General features: G+C 39.7%; 1 non-coding gene across 1 annotated transcript; it reads right to left on the bottom strand.

The window, feature by feature from the left end:
• Positions 1–1,400: 1,400 nt before the first annotated feature.
• On the bottom strand, positions 1,401–1,504 carry LOC134141718 (U6 spliceosomal RNA). The gene has a single exon (XR_009958701.1). It is a non-coding gene; the product is annotated as a U6 spliceosomal RNA (small nuclear RNA).
• Positions 1,505–21,725: the final 20,221 nt, after the last annotated feature.

Here is a 21,725-nt window from a genome sequence, read left to right as displayed (position 1 = left end):
AGTGTTGCCTGAGTTAGCTCAACAGGGCCATATATTCCAGCAGCACTGCACCTGAGTCCCGTGACTTAACCAAACACTAACTAAACTAAAGGTATCACAACAGGAGAAAGAAAAGTGATTTGAAGGGGATTTGTTTTATAAGGCATAAAGAACACTCTCTCTTCCTATGCTCCATTTTATTAAAATGGATAGAGGAAAAAAATGTACGTAGTGCTTTTGAAGGTCCATCGGAAGACTTGCCATTGACTCAGGATGAGCAGTGAGAGAACGAGCACGATGTAGCTGTGTGTCAAAGGCACAGGCTTGTCTGGAGGTCACCGGGTATCCCACTGATGCAAAACAAATAAGTGAGTAATAACATTAACTGAATGATTGGGTTATGGGCATTATTTTCTCCAGAATCCTTCAGAGGCTTCAAAGCGTTGACTTCAGCAAGGCAGAATCCTCTCAGGGCATCACGACCACTACGACCTCTTTTCTCTCAAATTATGTTATTCCTGAATAACAATTATGGAAATTAACTTATTAGTGCAAATTGATACATGAGGCTGGACCAGCAGGACTGACTCTTCAGTATTATTTTATTTATTTATGCTGCAGCACCAGTTATAGTGCAATAAAGAGAAACTGACTATACCATTAATGTACAGGGATATTGAAGTTATGGATAGAAAAGGAATTCATCTCTGCAAGATTTACCAAAGAAACACCAGGGACTATTCAGCTGTTATCTGCAATTGGCTGTGGCTGAAAGGCAAAGAAATGTTTTTCCCCACCGAAAGCCCAAGAATTTAGAAATGACATTTGTTCTTCATTTGAAATCATTCCTGCTATCTTAAAATGGCAATTCAGTTTAGCCTCTTCTTTTTTCACGTTTTTCCTTAGTTGCTTCTTTCCCACCAAAATTTGAGAGGGACAAGGGCAAACTGAGGAGCACAAAAGTAAGCTTCGGGAATGGAGAAGATCAAAAACAAGAGACAAAGGAATGGTGGACTGAGGCCTGGGGACCAAGAGCTCCCTGTGCTCCTCTGAGTCTTGCCCTGGGGCCGTAGCTGTGCCGCGCTGCCCGCGGGCGCTACCTGCCAGTCCTCCTGCAGACAGGCAAACCTCTCCGTCCTCCCTTCCCAGGGGAATGTCCATGCGCACAAACAGCCACTCCAGAAAAACACGGCCCAGAAGAAGGAATGAGAACGCCCACTGGCACAAAACCCATGATTAATTTTCTGCTATTTCACCTCCTCTGATGTCGGCTCCCCAAAAGGCCAAAAGGAAAGTCTGAGCAAGAATTAAGAAGCTTTCAACGTGGCCAACCATATTCACATGTAAATTATTGTCTGGAAGACTTGAGATTAGAGACATTGCCATGGGACTGAAGTGACCAGCCCTGAGCCTAGAATAAGAAACCTCAAATCAGCTTTGCAAGCATGCGTGTCATGCTTGTGCAGGAGCCATTCTAATCTGTTCTGTACCGTTTCAATTAATTTAGGAGCAGCCCCTTAGGCTTAAATATGTTCACATCAACTGTTTGACAAACAATCACACATAATGAGGAGAAAAATAGAATTCAAAATATGTTCATATCAGGAAATGGAAGCTGAATTTGTCAAGAAAAATTAAAAATAGTTATTTCAGCTTCTTGCACATTAATGCATGGAAATACACTATGAGCAGCTGTAAAACAAATTTTAATGGTATGTCACCAAATCACACTTAAATCTCTTGCAAGTTTTACAACGGCAGCATTTTAATTTTTTTTCTTTTTTCTTTTTTTAACCTAGAGCTTACAATAAAAACATTTTGTTTCTTTTTGTCACATTTCACATGAAAATCCTCAAATTTTGAAATTAAATCTTATTTGCAAATTGACAAAACCTTTAAGTGATTCAGAAATAAAAAAAAATTAAATTCTTATACTTTGCTAGTCCCTAAAAAATCTTTAAGTTAAAAAGCAATTTTCTTTAATTTCTTTGTTTTTGCATATGTTATGGGATGCTTTAGGGAAAATCTGGCTGTTTGCAAATTTTGCCAGGCTCTATCTCTAATGATCCCTGCCAGTACATAACCCCAGCTGACCATTTCAACCATGAAGAGGAATTTGGGTGCCCACGTTCACTTTTCACTATCCGAAATGTACCCAGGAGGAAACGAGGGACTTCCAAGGAGGACTGGCTATGCCAGCTTTCAGGTCAATATATGCAGATAGCAGTGAAAAAAACTGCTTCGCAGCAGAAAACTGAACTCTGTTTTTATGCATCAGTATTAAATCAGAAATCTCAAGAGGAAAAACAACGCACCGAAGAGCTGGGCTCTGCAGGTTGGAGCTGCAACACCTTCACAGCCTTGGAGCACAAGGCAAAGAGGCAGATGAACGCTGCCTCTGTGAACGCTGGCCGGGGCGTTGCACAGCCACGTAAGAGGTGGAGTGTCTTGCAAAGCACAGAAATTAAAACGCTCAGAGGTCTGGGAAGTTCCCGGAAGACCCCCAGCTGCTCCGCAGTGCTGGTCAGGGCTGGCTGCCCTGGGGCACGCTGCCTTCCTTCAAGGCTGCGCAGGGACACGAGCTGCCCCTCGCTGCCGCGTGGTCCCAACACGGCCGAAACGCGAAGTTGCGGATAAGAGAGTTTGGGGAGCAGCCGGAAGGCAGCGTGCACCGGCGCGACTGTAACACTGGCAACAGCGTCTCTGCGTACAACCCCTTAAAACGGGGCCAGTCAAATGCTTCGAGTCTGCTGAAGCTGAGCAAAATCATTTTTTCCAAAGAGGAAGAAAACATGGAAACTTATTAGCCCGCCCCCAGTCTCCAGATTGCTGGATCAACACCTGCTGAGCTGCTCCCAGCCTTCCCCATCCCCAAAACAAGGGTGGAGGCAAGTGCTTATATAAAGCCCAGCATAGCAGCCCCTCCTGCTTGCTTGAGGTGATACCGGAGGAGTAAAGGTTAAAAAAGGTATTTTGTACAGTTTTTAGTATTGTTAATTTGCAATACTCAATATTGCTTCTTTTATAAGGGCAAAGATGAATGAGGGAATCTATGACTCTTAACAGCCATTTATGTCTGAAGCTGGTTTTGTGCAGTTTGAATCAGGATAATATCTTAAACTTTCCTTCCTGAGCCCTTTTTTCTTCTTTTTGCTCAAATGGTAGCTTTCTGAATAATTTTAAGCTGTCAGAAAAACAAATGTCATGGTTCTTCTTACTTTCTCACTCTTGATAAATAGATGTAAGTCTGCTGAAAAAGAACTGCAGTGAGCTGAGATATCTGTTAAACTTGCACTTCTTCTAATCTCTCAAGGATTTCTGAGCCCTCTCTGATTGTGGTTGGAACTAAGCCAAGTCCCAGTAACAAAAATAGCAATGTAGAAAGTTTGTCAGGTTGAGGCCTTAAGAAGACAGTTACTGTCTCCTCTTTCAGAGGTCTTTCTTCTTGCAGTTCTGTAAAACTTTCAGCCTCATCCACTAAAGTATGCCTTTGAAAAATACTTGTTACTGTTATAAGTCTGTGCCATTGTTTTAGCTTTAATTTGGAGTTTTGCAGATGTATTTATTTATTCTGGGTCCTTTCCTCACCTGTAAACCTGAGTTGTGCCTAATTTAAGTTTAGCGGTATCTCTGGAATTTCCCAAACCTGTGGGAGAAGCAGCAAGCTTGAGAGTACTGTCTACATCGAATTTATATTCTTCCCATATCATGCAAATGTTTAGAAGTTTTCGTTTCCTAGAGGACCCCAGTCCAGGGCCAAATAATGCCAACGGTGTTGCTTTCCCCATCTATTTCTCCATGTAACTCTGAATTTCTTAGGCTGTGGATTGTCTGTGAGCACGTGCTTCTGCAGAGCTGGCAGGAGTGGAGAGAGCTGGTGTCATTTGCTTGGGCCCATTTATCGCTGTTATGGTAGCAACAAAGCAAAGCCTAATTCCTCCTCCTCTTCTTAGGACAGAAATATGGATTTAGATTGGGAGGCAGAGATGATTTTACACTTTCCTGTTCACACTAGCATAGCACATGTGCCTGGATGGCACAGTGTAGTGAGGTAGCAGCCCAGCACCCCTTGCCGTAGAGAAGAGTGTCTGCCCCCCTGAGACTGGGGAAATGGTTATGAAGTTGGAAAACGAGAGCTCTGACCTGGGGACCTGGCTCCAGTTAATGGATTTGGCACTAAATGTAAATTATTGCTAATATAAGAAAGTGGAAGACAATTTTAGCTATTAATGAGAACAAGTATGAGGTAATTATTTCTTGTCAGTCTTAATGAGAGAGTGTGGAGAATGTGCCAATGGGTTAGCACTTTATTTTATGTCCCCACCTTCACTGGAATGAAAGTCCATGTTGGAGCAGGAAAGATAACATAGGACGAGATGGAAAAATAACATAAAATCACAATAATGAACTACTTTAAGAAACAAGTGTTTAATGAACGTAAAATATGCAAGTGGCATTTGTTTTATTTATACTTTTTTTGTAACACATTCAATATGATCTTGATTTGAGGAGGAACAATGAAATTACAGCAATTAATTTGTTGATAATAAGCTCTGTCTGGTTTTTGTAATTAAAAAAGTCATTAAGAAAGGCTAAGTCATTAATGCTTGAACTGTTGCTGCTGGGATACGCACAGTAGCACAATTTATAAACTTTCAGCATAGGGATTTATTTAATTACTGCTTCTTTTTCAAGAAACTTCTTTCTTCATGGAATTTATGTAATGTGAGAAATAATACATTGATATTTTGAATAGAGAAATCACTCCAACAAAGGCCAGTGCAATTGTAAAACTAGACCTTTTACATAGAGGATACAACTGCCAAATCCTGCAGCCTAGCTACTACGTATTATTTTTGCCAGGTAGCTAGATAAGCTGTGAAGAAGCCACAGCCCTCTGTAGTGGAAGCTCTTCCTAAGAAAGCTCTTCCTAAGGAGCTCCTTGGAGGGCACATTTCAGTATTTCAGCATGTTTCAGTGGACTGTTGCCTTTTGCATGTGTTGCACAGGAGCTGGGCTCCTATTCCCCTGGAAGATTTTAGATTTGTGTTTCAGATTGGGAATCTGTTGGGTTCTTGTGATACCTAGTGCTGAAGCTCCTATCTGCAGTCTCAGAAATACAGACATTTTTCCCAGGTATGCTTGGTTTGTCTCCACTTCCCAGCTCCAGACAAATGCAGAAGCACCAAAAGGAAATGGGGTAGGTCTTCTGATGTTAACCCAGGCAGAAAGTACAGGACTTCCTTTCATCCTATGCCACAGCAAGTCACAGGCTGGTATCTCACTACCCCAAATATGGAAGAGATCTTGAGATAATATTTAATATTACCTCTAAGGTCCAGTGCTCTGGATGCACCTGTCTTTGAGTGTTTCACATAAAACAGGATATGTGTACCGGACTGTGCGTGAGAAGAAAAGCTGTGAGTGTGTAGGGGGAGGAGGGTGTGGGAGGGAAGCCAGGATCATAAATCAGCTGCAGCTGCTTCATTGCACAAATGTTGTTTTAAGGAATTATTTTTAGGGCAGAAGACCACTGCTCTTTGAATTTCATGACATTTGTAACTTGCAGAAGACTTCTTGAAAATTATTTTTTTAATTTTGTCACTGGTGTCACAAAGTTCGCTTTTTCAGTTGTTTTACCTTAATATTGCAAGGCATGGAATAATAGGAAATACCTCTACTAATTTAACTAACAATAAACAGGGTAAAGCAGACATCTCCCCAAATATAATACAGGTATGTTGAGAGATATAAATATTAAATATATCTTTACAGCTGTATCATGTAAGCCCATCTATCAAGCTATATTGTCAATGAAACCCAGATTGTAGTGGGGTTTTCTTGTTTATTTGTTTTTTCTAGAACCAGTTTAGGTAGAGACAGATTTAAGTTTGGGACTGAATTATATTGGGGCTGATGTTGTAGTTCTGAAAACCTACTTGCAGATCAGTTTAGTTCAGATTTCTTTGTGATTTGGAGGTAGAAATTATTTGCCTACTACAGTGAAATCGATTAAGATCTATCAAACTTCAAGGAAATCACTTTCTACTTGGTAATGCCACCTAAGGAGAGCCAGAGACTTTAAAATTTATTATCATCCTTGCTGAGCAGCAGCACAGCTCCTAGATTAGTCTTTTAAAAATTATGAAATGGTGTCAATAGAAGTCTTATATTTCCTGCACAGGGATACTCTGAAATGACAAGAGAATACCAGGAATTAAAGCTTTTACTTTAGAAAGATTTACAGCTGCTGCTTCATACCATAAGTCAACACTGAATAATTAAAAGACTTGTAATTAAAGGCTAATTTAGTATTGATTGTGTCCTAGAGCAAGGAGGCCACTTCAGTGTTCTCACACCATCCTGCATGAGCTTCATCAGCCAGACAGTGAGAGTGCAATTATCCTGCGTAGCCTTCAGCAACGGGCCCGTGTCTCCTCAATTCCATTTCTGGGGGCTCCACAGGTGTCTTCACAGGAGGCCTTATCAGATTATGAGGAAAAGTGATTATCTTATAAAGTCATCAATATCACGTGTCCCCTCAAAGCACTCAGTGCTCCAGATGCAACCATCAAGCCTATTTAATTTGGGAAAGTGAGAGTTGTCTTGTTTATGTGCTCCCACCCTTCATGGAGATTTTTACATGATTTAAGTTGGTTCTCATGACTGATAACTTTAGAGTGAGCACCTTTTTCAGGTGTCTGTGGCCTGCTGCCTCTTTTAAGACCCCTGTAAATGCGTTAGTTGTCTTCAGGAAAGCATGCAAGAAGAGCACTGAGTGGAGCTGTGGCATTATTTTCTGAAACCAGCCTGGCTTCTCTGGAGGCCACATCCACCTTCATGAGCTCTGTGGAGCTGCCCAGCTCCCTGAGTGCTCTAAGCTTGGAGCTGAATGATGGCATTTAGCACAGCTGCATGAAATGCAGAATGCCTGTCTCAGTCTCCTAAGAAATCTGTAGAAAAGGAAGTAATGTATGTTTAGAAACTTTGAGTTTTGTTCCATCCATGAGATGGTTACATTTTCATGAATGAGCAATTTGCAGAGTGAAAACTGCTTTTCAGAGAAAATTGAGAACTGCCTTCTAGCTGGAGGAATAAACGAGAAAGGGAAAGCTATGGGTAGCTGCTCTCCAATCTACAGATCCATGTGCGCCTATGCAACCATGCACATAATTTAGCTAGACTTTCTGAAAGCAGAAGATTTCAGTTTGCTAATGTGCACAGAGCACTTATTCATCAGTACACTGGCAAACAGGAAAAAGACCACGTATTATAATATGGCAAAGGCAGCTGTCAAAAATCAGGAAGTCACATTTCTTTCAATGACACCTTCATGATCCTTCGATTAAATTTCACTGTCCCTTAAGTAGTATATTGCCACCAATCAATTGATTTTTTTTCCTTCTAGAATCTCATATGCCTCTCGTATGCTTCATATATCATAGAAATTAGGTCATATTTAATATACTGAATCATAAACATTAGAGATGGGAAAAATCTCATTAAGTCATCAAATTCATCCCTTTGTCAGTGCAAAAGGGTTCCCACACAGTAGAATTTAAAGAAAAGAATTTAATTTTTAACATAATATATCTTCAGCCTTCAACTGTTTCGTTTTAGAGGATATTCTACAGAACTCCTTTAGTCCTTGCTATCAGTGATTTTTATGATAATCTAAATTTCCTGGTTAAAACTTATTCTACAACATTTAATTATATCTCTAAATTGCTCTTTCTACATCTAGAAATGTAATATTTTCAGGTAATAATTATAACCCTTCTTTCCAGTACTGCTCAAATTTGAAAAAAAAAAAAAAAAAAAGTGGGTAAATATGGAAATGATTCTGAAATATGCCCTTGTCATATGTCTCCAAATACTTCCCAACTTGTTTTTCAATAGCGAATATTTTATTCAGAGTTTCAGAAACTGAAATAATCACCTTTAATCTTGAAAACCAGCTTTTGCTTAATGGAATTGTTAATTCCTTTTCAGTAACCTTTATCATGAAAAAATCTAAGCCAATATGTTTAGGTTTTTTTAGCTAAGACTTTGGACAAGAACAATTTTCAGTGCAATCTCTGCTTTGTTTACATATTTAGCCAAACATGTGTTTTGAACTCTTTCAGATGTTCCAAATCAATTCTTTTGTCTGTCCTATGGCTGACTTGATGGTTTTGCAAAAAGCAGAAGACCTAATAATTCTGACAGTGGAAACAGTCCTTCAGGCATTAACAGCAATGGGGGACACAGACACCTTCTGTGAGATCCCAAGTGATTTTCTTTTTCCGATGAGTACGAAGGCACAAAAGATGCTTACTGCCACGATCTGCTGTGGTAGGTGACATGCTAGGATTTATTTACATTTTATTTATATTACACAAAAATGGAAAAATGCTGCATCACAGGATGGGACTAAGCATCCCACAGTTTTTCTGTCCACGAGGGACAGCTGGGGACAGGAGATAGAACCAAATCTAGTAAGTCTTGTACCTTTCAAACTACTTTCAAGATAGGCTATTTTCTGACACCATTGGTTGCTCAGATGATATGAAGCAGCCAGTGTGACAACAGAAATATAGATTAATGTACATGTCTTTGGGGATTTTGCCCAACATGTGGCTAGAGAGGATAGGCTATTTACAAATTCTGATAAAACAGACTGCTTTCCCTTCCAAGGCTTCATGCCACCTTGGCTGCCAGCCAAAGGGCAATTTCTGACCTGTTTCACTAATTTTCCCACTTGCAGCACTGTTGCTATTCTGCCTGACCTTTCAGATCAATTCATCTTGAGACATATTATTGACTAATTTCCTGAAATTCAGGTGAAATGTGCCCATTTTTAACCTTGTTCCTTCCTTACATACTGAAATTACCTTATCCTCTGGTACTAACACCACCATTAGTAAGCAATCAAAATTCTTCACCAAAGGCTTTTCTATTTTATTTGCTCTTTTCATACTGAATTTAGTGATGTATTTCATCTAATCCTGGTACTTTGTCAACTTTTTAACAGTACTGAGAGCTTTAATTGCCTTATCTTCTCTACTGCAGTGAGGGGTTTCTTTTTTTTAGCATTTCTATTCCCCTCAAGGAAACAAAAATGGGCATTGGGTTATTACAGGTCCTCCATTTCTTGGGATGAAGAAATCACTCAGACCCTTAAGGACACCAATTTCATCCCTCATCAGCACTTAATCCATTATGTCCCCTCTTCTTCCTGCTAATAAATTTGCTTCTCAAGCAGTAAAGGGCTTCATCACTTGTATCTTCAGATACAGGAGCATCGTATTGTTTGGGGTCCCTTTTCCTCTTTTCTTTAGTCAGGTAAGCAAAGATCTTTAGGCTACAAAGCCAGTAAGCCCTTAGGATCACAACTCTGGTCTAAAGAGGATGGTGCTATGCCAGAAGACAGGGATTCTGACTTGTGCTGCTTGATTTTTACTCAAAGGCTGAGAAAAGTGGAAACCTGAATAAAGTCAAGTCCCAGGGACTTGATATAATGGCAAATCTGAAGTACCAGTAGGCCCTTGTCTGGATGAATGGCACTTGGAATTGGGACAAAAAAGGTGCATCACATCCCGAGCTTATGTGCACATATAGAAGAGATCTTAGGTCTGGACACTTTGGCAATATTGCCATCCAAAGCATAGGCACAAAAATGGGTTTAGGTGATAAGGAGCAGTGTAGCAACTTCAGAGCTGACCTTCTGGATTGCTTCCTTGGCTGTATCGTGCCTATCTCATCTCAGGTGGCAAAGTGACTTACCTGCTTGTTCCCCCATGTGCCCATCAATGGCACAGTAGCAGATCCCAGATGTGGTTGCCTTGTGGCCTCCTGACTGTATGTCTTTGCTCTGGCTTTATCAAAACTAAGTGAGTGTCAAAGATGATCAGCTCCCAGACCAGACATTGAAGAGATGGCAGCAGTGAGCTGGAAGACCAACAGTGTCAGAAATTCAGGATTAAAATCCTCTATTAACATACAAATGGAGTTAGCTTTATTCACCTAGTTATCCGAGAATGTACTCCAGATAACACACTTGCTTCATGTGTCACCTGCAAACAACTGTGCTGAACTGAGAATAGAAAGATGGCTAACATCATAGCCTGAGTATAGCCATAGAAATCATATGTGAAGGAAAAACATATTCCCACTCAGCCATATTAACTGGAACTTTCATGTTATTTATGTTTTGCCTCAGATACACACACATACCAGTAGAAAATATCTAGCACTTACAGTAAATCTACTGTACTCTGTAAGGGGAAAAAGTGCTGATTGATTTGCTGGTCTGAGTTATTTAGCAAGAGTTGAAAGCTAGAGAGTTGCTGGTTGCTGCTAAAGTGAGTATTCTTCCCACTGAATAAAAACATTTAATTAAAAGTTTCTCAGTGTTTGCACACATTTTTTGTGTTTCAAATACAGGAATTAAATGTCAGCAGAGCCAGACCTTCAGCTATAGTTAATGGCAATGCTGAAGCCAGTACAGCTGTATTGATCTACACCACCTGAAGAACTGACCCAGAGTTGTTACTTTCCACTGGACATCACATATGAGCTCTACATAGAATTTCTGAGTGAATAGAAAAGAAAACGCAGCATGGAGAGTGACCTAAAACCAGAAACTATATCTGAATAGAAAGTTCTACTTTGTTGCACGTATACCTGTCTTTCTCATACAGTTCCAGTGGAAATGATGTTATCTGGGGATCTAATGTCCCCATCATTCCTATTGGAAGCTGAAAGGGATCTTATCAATTCAAAGATCAGGCTTGTGTTTGAAAATTGATCTCTTTTTATTGTTACAAGTGATGACTAAGATCATAGCAGCTAGAAGATCTTCCATTTTCTTGACAACAGCTTTACTGTGGGTAGCGTAGGAGCAGTTTTTGCTCATTGCCCTGCAGACACCATGTTCAGGCCTGAATGAGTAATTCCACTGCCTTCATTTTTTCAGTTGCTTTTCTGTTGCATGGACAGAAATACCTTTGGCTGTGAAACATCTGAATTCTTAATCTAGACTTCAGATTTATAGTTAAAATCTGAATTGGAATAAATATGACTGCACTGAGTCTAGCAGAGCTCCTGTGGCTTGTAGCCACAAGGGCTTAGAACCAATGTGCTTTTGTGAAAGGCAAGTTTCTCAGTAAAATGTGGAGAAGATTTGACCAGCTCATCTGGCAGTGGCACTAAACTCAAAGCTTTGTCTGTCCCTCTCTCTCCACTAAGTGCAAACAGTTTAGTATTTAGCACTTAATAGCCTCAATCAGATGCGAGGAGCCCCCAAAATTGCCAGGCTAAGTCCCAGCTGAAGCACTAGGGTGAAAATACAGCAACATGATGCTCGAGGATTTGTTCTACTGTTTACAAATAGTCATCTTTAAGATTGCAGATCTTTCTTTCAGATTAGTAAATTATTCCACTGGATAATCCAGACTAACTGGAAGCATCTGTTTTATGTGGAAATATGGGCACAAGAAGGTGGAGAATTTTCTGTACCTGTGCTGCTTCACAGGAGTTTGACTTTGGATATTCTCCCCAGCACGTATGTAGGCTGCTGTGCAATGTGTTAACAATTTTCTGAGGGTACATGATGTATAACGAACAACATACTTGCATAGGAATTTTCAAGGAAATGATAATTCATACCGAAATACATGAAACTTTTGAATTTAAAAAATATTTCTGGAGATATTGTAAGGGTGTCTGGGCATTCATGAATAATATGACCAGCAAGCAGTGATTTAAAGCAAATCAAACTCAGCAAAAATATTTGTAAATCAGCATTTCAATATCTGGCTAGTTGTGATCATTATACAGCGCCCAGAGCTTCAGTACCTCTTCAAAATGAAAAACGCAATTTTGCCACATGGGCCTGCAGCTCACTCACTGCTACTGTGTATCCCTGTAACAGGCAGGTGAATTGATAGATAGGAACCAGGCAAATCACAACACAAACTGCTTTAATATATGAAATGCATCATTTCCAGGAATTGTGCATGGGATTTAACTTGCTTTTTGGAAGACACAATTGATATCTAATCTACAGCTTGAAACCATGCTCACGGTCATGCTGTGTGAGTGCTTTAACAGGTTGAGCATGAGTGTCTTGAAACGTCAGTGAGCCCAAATGATCATATTAGCGTGTTCACGGGCAGCAACCAGCAACATATTATGACACTTGAGATTCTTTATCGTCCTTCATGTGGTTTACCTTTAAGGCACTAAGAATTGCTGTTAAATAAAGGGAGAGTAACACCTGTGAAAAGACAGAAAACATGCTTGCTGCTTCAGATGAGCGGTAATGGTTAATAAGAAAGGCAATGACACCCTCTCAAGACTTTCCATCTTTTCAATGATGTGTCACAGTATAAAGGGCATTATAGATGTCAGCTGGTAAGGGAAGAATAAGTAGAACTGACATAGTATTAGAGGGAGAGAACAGAGAAATTGGCTGGGCTGTCATATTCTGATGAGAGAAACCTCCAGAGTTTCTTTCTCAGGCAGGTATTCCACCAGTGCATGCCGGGTGCGTATCCTCCTCACAATATCCTGCAGTCCAGAAGCATGTGCAAAACGCTGTTTTGTTTTTGTTTTTTTAAATTTACTGGATTTTGATTTTCCAAGATATTGGGAGAAATTTATGATTTGGTACAAAATTTAACATTTCTATCTTCAATATTTTTATATTAATTTTCATCTCAAATTTTGAGCTGAATTTATTGGTTATTTAAATTCAACTCAATTTCTCAGTGCCCATGTTAGCCACATTAACCACTTTAAACCTTTCTCAAGGATAGAGCGTGTAAAGAGATTTGAGAGATTGATACTGAGTTAACTTTAGTTCAAATATCAGATATTCCTGCTTGCTCTGGGATCATTGATCCAGTTCCTCTAAATCAATCACTCAGGTTTCTACTATGTACCTTTTAAAAGACCCAATATTCAGCTTGTAGGAACAAGATTCATAAAAACACAGTGGACACTCATCAGTCATACTAGCTTTTTGGGTACTTTTAGAGGTTTAGAGTGTTTAGAGGTGTGGAACAAGGTTTACTTACAAGAGGTAGCATGTCCACCAGTAAAACTCCACAAATATTTAACAATACATGGCAGCTGTGCAACAAGATCAGAATCTGTTATCTCATTCTAGGTCTAGAGCAGTCCATAGGAACAATTTTCCAGCAAAAGATATGGACAGGAGAATGGGGACATCTCCCTCCCTTGTAAAATGTCAGAACTTTGGAGACTGACGTTCTGTGAGAGGCTCTGCTCTTAATGCCCATCTAGAAGAAAAGTGTTCCTGGATTTGTCACCTGCCAGGCACAGTAATTCTGTAACAGCAGCTGTCTGAAAAAGTACGTCCAGGCTGTCAAAGATGTGGGGACACTTGAGGACAAAGTACTAGTTCAGCTCTCCTTCTTCTGTTTTTCCTCTTTCTCATGTTTGGGACATACCATCCCATCCTATGTGAATAATGTGAGATGAGTCCCATCAAGGACATACAAAAAGTACTGTGTCACTGTGCAGTACAGTCATCTCAGGCTGCCTGTCATTTTCTCAAATAGAGTGTAATTCATGTTATTGCTTAAAAAAAAAAAAAAAAAAAAGTGTCACTTTTTCACCACTGAATTATAGCTGGACATTGCTTCCTGGCTAAAATAAATGGGATAGTTGCACAAACTGCAGTCTGTCTGTCATAGGATGTCATTATGATAGTATGGCCGTCTGTAAGCAAAATACATGAGCAGGGTATTATTAGTACAAGCAGTTTAGTTATGCTTTTTGTCAGTGTGAATGTAGTGCAAATTAAACAGCAGTTGGCTACAGCTGAAGAAGCTTTTACTTGCACTGTAATGAGCAGCTTCTGCTTTTTTTAAAAAAATCATTTCCTTCAATAACTACTTACAAGATGATCATGGAGTTGCAAAGACTGTGCCTACATCTTTTATTTCAGAGCGTCTGGTTGGAAAAACTTGGAAGGTTCCAGAACAGACTTTTTTCCTTTCCTGAGGGTGAAATATGATCTTCATTTTGGTGTTAATCAGAGTTCAGCTGTTCACGTTCAGGTTATGCCTATTTGACTGAAAATGTTTTGCCAATTAATTTTTTTTTCTCTTTTGAAACCAAAGTGGTGTTTTCTTTTTAAGGCAAAAAATAGATTGCTAGAAAATAGTGCTCCCACTATAGAGTGAATTAGATGGCTCTACTGCAGCTTTGCAGCCAAGGGAAGACATAAGATTGCTTTAGAGTCACTCTCTGGGGATCCAGTACTCCAATTCATAATGCTGTTTGTGTCTTAGAAATCCTCCAGTGTGCAATCCAACGACCATTGAAGCCAACTGGCATTGACCAGTGTCATAAATTGGAATCTCATGATCGACAGGTTTTAAAAATCCCTCAAAACAGGGGAAATTATTGATGCTTCTGGCACAGTGACAAAAAGAGCTAACACAAGCCACAGCTGCACGCATGGGAGGAGAGCGGTATGAGTAAGGAGGTGGATTTACCTCTGCCTTTGGCACCGGTCAGGCTAATGCTGAAAGACTAGGTATAGTACTGGCCTCCACGATTTAAAGATAATATTGGAAAATCAGAGTGGGTGCAGGAAAAACTAGGTAATTAACTGAAGGATGGATACAATGTATGATGAAACACTGCTGTGAAAAATAGTGTCTTCTCCATATCAGGTCAAAACTGGATGCCTCGAAGGTATGATTTAGCAGAGGCATGTGAGGTATATCTGGGATCTGCACAGAGGGTTAGAACAGTTTTCTGCTTGTAGTTTTAAGCTCTATGAATCTACAAGATGTGTGACAGCCATTCTGTGGGGTTCAGGAGCAATGAACCTATTTCCCCAGCTCTCTGAGCAAACAATACCCTAATTGAATCCAAGTATCCCCGCTTGCACAGGAGCAATGAGACAGCTGATTTCAGTTACAGGTACGTTGTCTGTAAATGAATCTGAGTAGGTCATTAATAGGGCATCGGCGTGCTTGGTAGAAAATCATGAAGTGGGAAAAAAAAGAAAAGGTTAGCTCACTGAACACAGCATACAGCTCATTAGGTTTCTCAGCATGATGTAATTTGAAGACTGTATGCCAATCCTGACTTTCATATTTTTGGACTTATTTTAATTTTGATTCTTTTTATATTACTTTTTCCATTTTTTTGCTCTGTTTCTAGTCTGTTTATTTTGATTGATGGTGATGCAGAGGCATTATACCTGGGAAAGGATAAGCTCGTGCTTGTCCTATTTCTTATTTTTCTTCCCTAAGCACCCACTCGTGGCTATTCCTGAAAACCTTATTGGGCTGAATGGAATTTTGTTTGACCTTATGGGTGCTCCTATGATGTCATATCATTGACTTAGGTAGTAGGGAGTTTCCAAAGTTTCCAACACAATGAGTATTCCAATGTTCATTAATCACAGACATTTATGGAAAATCTACTCTCTGTTACTAAAATGACTTTGTTTTCTTTAACTAGTTTAAGCACACAAGATAGGAAGCTGGCTAGGCAAAAAAATTGAATGAGGAATTGACATATGCAAAGTTCATAATTTACATTAAATGCTAAATATCTACTGATGCTGAGTTACTAAATAAAAAGAACTAAACCTTTCAGTGTGTTTATTTAAAAAAGACAGGATAAAAATACAAATCCTATCATTATGAAATTCTTTTATTCTTTCACTAGATGGCTGAAATTCCTGGAAGGAGCGTGGAAATTATTTCTAGTGTTTGATCAGCACTGCCACGTATTAGAGACACTTAGCATAAAATGGACCCAGCGGGAGAGCTGTTTGACGCTTCCAAGATAAATGTCTATCGGAATTCTGGCCAACTGCTCAGTTCAGCCATGATCAGATCCCTTATTTGCCGAACAAGTGTGCCACAGGTCTATTTACTTGGCTTTATTGCTCCAGAATACTTTTTCTCCAAGCAATAATAATGTTTGCCTTCATGTCTGGAGGCATATTGATAGGTGAAGTAGAGCATAAGCTGGTTATTAAATTAGGTGCTTGATTTGTGTTGTTTGCTCTTCTGTGCAAAAAGTTTGAGCTGTCTAACTCGGCAACAGTAAGCAGTGTTTGTAGGTAATCAGCTACCTACTGTAAATAATTAACAGAAAATAGCTGAAGTGATAGGTTTGTAGACAAAACAAGCTGGTACTTATGCATATGGCAATGCACAACAAATACATTAGCTGAAATCAGGACCTGTTCTAACTGGCATTTTACATGGCATCTGGCTTTTAAGTAATACATTATCCCATTCTCCCTGATCTGAGCATAGCTATTTTTGTATTAGACTGCTCATACTAAATCTCTCTTATGCTGGAGTAGGAAAGGAGGCAATGATGTAATATTTGGAGTCTGTGCTAATCCATGCTCATCATCCTACCTTATAATACCATTCAGAAACAGATCAGACTTCAAACAAATTAAACAGTAGGGCTACACAACTGCTAATAGGAGCAGGTTGTTTCAGAGGTTAAAAACTTCTTTATAATAGTTAGACTAAACTTGTTTAATGACCCTTTGTTCTTGTTTTAATATTATTCTTTAGCTAAAATTACATTTTCCGTTAGTTTGCATTACAGCTCTACTTCCTTGAGTATATCTGGGGATGATGACCTTACCCCCTTTCTCTATAATGTTCTGGGTTATTTAGCTTTGCAAAATAATGTCTACCTATTTCAATTTCCTCTCATGAGATACGTTCTCTTTTCCCTGATTCATTAAGTGCCTCTGCTCCTCAGATCAGGTCTTCTGGCTGCATTCTGGTGCCTTGCACAACGGCAATCATGCTTCCTTCTCAATGGTGGGAATATCTCTGGAGATATATTCTATAATATTACATGCTTTTCTTCCCCATTCACATCACAAAATGTTTCCTGATTTTTCTTCAGAAACTTTTCTTCCTTCCCAACTTTTTCTTCCTTCTATCTCATCAGCTCTCATGAGTCTCCACATGCATGAATTGCATTTTGGCTATGAAACTACATTCCACTTCCAGCATTCTTCATACTACTCCAGTTCCTTCTGTTTTCTTGTGTCTTAATGCTGTCTCTCAACTCTAGGTAACCAGCAAAGAGTTCCACTTTCAGAGCCAGACCACCAAGCAAAATTTTTTTCCAAGACCTATCCTTGAGGAGCTTCTCTAATAACTTCCTCTAATCCATTGCCATCTCCCTTTCAATCCATTCCTCAATAATTTTAATGCTTTATTTTTATCTCCAGCTTGCTCAGCTTAACTAGTAATTTCCCATGTACCAAGCTTAGGGGACCTTTTTTCCTAGAAAACAAAAAAAAACTGTTGTGTTGCTAAAAGAAGTCTGATGAATCATAAGAACCTGCCTACAATAAAACTTTTTTCATGTGTTTTGTTTTGCTTTCCCTCAGAATTTGTTCTAAAACCTTGGACCCACTTATAAGAATAATTGGCCTCTAGCTGTTAGAAGGACTCTTCCCCCTGCCCCCCATGCTGCCTTTTTTAATGTAGGGACTCACAATCATATAGACAGACTAGTTAAGTTTTGGCTGTTCTTGAAATTTCACATGCGAGTTGTCTGAGCTCCAGCATAGGAGAGTACTCAGACCACTCCCATCCCCTCAATCACTGTCTCTTTAGGAAATCTATACTTCCCTTAATAAAATCACAGGACTGGAAGGAAAAGGAGGGTCCTTTGCCTAATGCCACTAGCAGAATGACCTATACCTACACACTTCCTAATACTCAATTGTCCAACTTTTCATAAAAACATTGCTGTGGAGATGTTAGAGTTTTCCTATCCTTACTGTTAAAATTGTTTCCTTTGTGTCTAACACAAACTTTCCTTGTCTGCCGTTTAGACTCGTTATCTCCTGCTCCAGCCATCGTGGATGTGGAGAGTAGACTATTTCTTCCTTTTCTGTAATAGCCTTTTGTCTGCTTAAAGGCTACTGTGTACTTCTCTATGTCCTTTTCCTTAGCATAAATAATTCCTGGTTTACGGCTCATACACAACTAGTTATTTTTTTTCAGATCCTGACCACTCCTATTGCTGCATTTTGGGCAAACATCTTTCTCAGAGCAATGTACTCTAAACTAGCAAAAATCACATGGTGTCTTTCTTAGTGCTGAGTAAAGTATAGGAATTAATTGATGTTCTTACACACTCCTGCTTGAACTACAAATAACATTGCTGACTCATGTCTACCTTTTGATCTGACATAATCCTAAGGTCTTTTCCTATGAAACTGCTGCCTAGCCAGTTGCCCCCCAGCTCAGAAAAGTGTAGTTGATTTTTCTGGCCTAAATATTTTTTACTCTTCTCTTTTCTCTGATGAACTTCATTCCATTTAGCTTCCTGCTAATTTTCAGAATATTTCTTCAATAGAGAAGCTCATTTTGAATTTTCAGTGTACTTGTAGTCCCTTCTTGCTCCATATCCTCTGCAAATTTAATAAACACACTTCCTATTCCATCATCCAAGTTAATGAAAATATTGAATAAATGCAGACTTAGGACAGACTCCTGCAGAATGTCACTCAATACACCCCTCCATTTGGATAATGAACCATTGATAAGTACTCGGTAAATATAGATTTCCAATCATTTTTTCAGCCACGTCATACCAGTTTCATCAAGATAGTATTTTCCTGGCTTGCTAACAAGAATGTCATGTGAGCAGCATCAGAAGCCTTATTAAGGTCAAATACAGCTCTTGCCTCTCCTCTATTCACACAGCTTTTTATCTGGTCAAAGAAGAACACTAGATGAATTTATTACAGCTCGTTCTTGACAAATCTATAACAGTCTTTGCTTATCCACTTTTTATCTTCCAGGAGTTGTCTTCCATGTGACAGTTTGTTCCAGACTCTTGCTGAAAATCAAAGTGGCGATGGCTGGTCTAGCCCTTCATAGGATTCAGTTTTTCTTCCCTTTTGCTATTCTGAAGTACCTGAAATGCCCTGGCTTCAATTCTTTTTGCATTCTTGTCCCTGGTTGCTACTGTTTTGTGTATTCAATGCGCTTTTTATTACCTTTTCTCTTCTATTTTATCACTTGATTAAAAGATAAGGCTAAGTGCTCCTTTGGTTTGGAGCTCTTTATTATTACTCTCTGCCACATTCCAACGTCCTCTCTTCTTGCTTTCTTTTTCATTTCAGCAGTTGGAAAATATTTTGATTTTTGTTTAACGACTTCTGTGTTTCCCTTCCCTTTTGTGAGGTCTCGTTAGGCCTTGGCTTGATAGAGGGAACAAAGGGAAGCAGGAATTGTACAACACGGGCTGGGTTTTCCAGCAGAGCGGTCTGCCTGCGCTCGTAACAGCATCCGCTGCGCACGCGAACGACCCGCTTATCTGCGGATAAGCCGAGCACGCCCGTGCACGGCGTGCGCACGACGCTGCCCTGTCCTTGCCCCTCGCGGGAACTGCAGAACGACCGCAGGTAACTTTGCAAGGCCAGGCCAAGGCTGCAGGCTGCAGGCGCGGGGGCAGCACGGGTGTTAGTGCGACAGGGATGCCCCGGCTCGCCTGCCAGCCCTCCGGCTGGCTCTGCTACCCCGCGGGTCCCTTCGGCTTTTGCAGGGTAGTTGCCACGGCGGTGAAATTCCAGCAACACTGAAATCAGTGGCAAAATAACAACTTGTGATATTAAAATCGAGATTTGAGCTTCAGGAGTGATTTGCCCTTTTAATAGGTTTTGTACCCTACTCTAGAGGTAAAGGAATAATGTTCTTTTACTTCCCTGCTTTCCTGTCTTCAGCGTATGGGGTGCTCCCCTCACCCCTGTTAAAGCTAGCGTAGCTTTCTGAAACCTAAGAGCTTTCATTTGTCATCGCAGAGGGCCTACTACCAGGACCACTTTCTAAGCTCTCCACTCTATTATTAAGCTAATCCATTCACATTTGTGCACATTTGTTATACTTTAGAGTGTTTAGGCTTACCAGAAGTGGTTTATTACACCATTTAAATACTTTTATTTATTTTTAAAGGTCAGGCAAAATCAATCAAAACAGATCAATTTACAGTTTAAAAACTGTGTTAATGCGACACTGTTATTGTAAGGGAGATTGAAAGACTCCTGCTTTCAGGGATAAATTAAAATAGATTTTGCAAAATAAATAACTAATGTAATTCTGAAAACTAAGAACTGAACTGATGCATCAAAGAGAAGAAAAAGGGCTTTAGGTCTGGGTGTGCAGCTAGTGTATTTCTGTAATACATTTCTGTAGGGTAATGCTGATTTTAAACCAAGTGAGGACCTGTCCATAAACATTAATTGAACAGCATAATTAATTTCTGCAGAGTTGTATCATTTTTCCCCTTTCAAAGAACTTCTTTAACCATTCCCAGGCAATGCTATCCACAGTATATGCATCTATTAATTTAAGCCCAGCTCTGTACTTTGTATATAGTGTGAAAAATGACTGAACATATTCATAAACATTCTCACCTTCAGCTGCCTCTCCCCCTTCCAGTGACATGTTTGCTTGGTTTCAGAACATTGCATTACCTGGCAATCTTGCTTGCTATTGCCTGTTTAAAATTCAGGCGTTAAAAGAGTATTATAGGTGCTGGTGGCACTCCTGTACAGCTCTTCTCTGAGAGCCAAGACGGAGAAGGCAACATGTTGGAGGCTGAATGTGGGGAAAAGACACTGTCTGTCAGCTGAACTTTCCTGCTCTTTGCAGATTTGAAGGAAACTTGGGTGAGGCAGTTCAACAATGCAGTGGCATCTCAAAAATGTAAGGTCTTGCTGCAGTTTTTTCCTGCTTCTTCCCCTATCTGCTTGAGAGGCAGAACAGCCCTCTAATTGCCAAAGTGGTGATGACTTTCAATATTTTGGCCAGAATCTTAAGGGCTAGTGACAAGTTAAGCAGAAATCTTTCAACATGTGTCTGTGTCTTCATGATTTCTTGCTTTTTTAATAGTCAATTCATCACACTCAGCCCTGTTTCTATATTATAAAAGATAAGTAAAAGTATTTGGTTTTTTTTTGTTTTTGTTTTGTTTTTTTTTTCACATTCCCTCCAAGGTCAGAATATACTTCTATTTTATATTTTCAGAGGAACAGAACTTTATTTTGTGCAGAATGGAGGAAGGTCTGGAGCAGTAGAGGCAGGAAAGCAGCAGTTTCACCTTTTTCTCTTCTTATTAGCTTTCCAAATCCCAGTTAACTGGGGTTTACCTAGAGTATCCAATGACAGTGTAATCACATTTGTGTGGAGCAGGATTTATCTCAGCAGCCATGGATAACAATCCAACAAAGTGCCCTTGCAAAAAGGTGTCCTGGACCCTCCTGCTCATTTTAGAAGCCAAAGCAACTTCAGCACTTTAAGGAGCTGTTAGTAAGTCTGGGAAAATCTACTTCTTTATTTACTGTCTGACATTTAAAAGATATACGTAGGACTAAAACCAGAGACGCTGATGTGCTGATGAGAAGCTGCTCTAAATTCTGGGTAGGATTAGCAGAATTTTTGCCAGAAATCTCATCAGCAGATCCTGCTTTTGTCAGTTTTATAGCCCAATTGTAATGGCTTCAGAGCCTTTGATAAGCATCGCTCTCTTAACTTGTGGATACTTTTCCCAACCAATTCCTATCTGTTAGGATGTGTCTATTAATCACGACCACATTAAATCCTTCAGCTGATAATATTCAATAGCAGTCTGAGTCAAATTTAACTGCTTAGTGGCTTCAGTGGTAGAAAACGCTCATTTTACTCTGAGCGAGGAACTGCCTCTCTTGCAGCGTA

Source organism: Rhea pennata, chromosome 5 (assembly GCF_028389875.1).
Source record: "Rhea pennata isolate bPtePen1 chromosome 5, bPtePen1.pri, whole genome shotgun sequence".
In the NCBI taxonomy this organism is placed as follows: Eukaryota; Metazoa; Chordata; class Aves; order Rheiformes; family Rheidae; genus Rhea; species Rhea pennata.
Note: the sequence above shows the minus strand (reverse complement) of the source record. Positions and strands in the feature narration are given on the sequence as shown.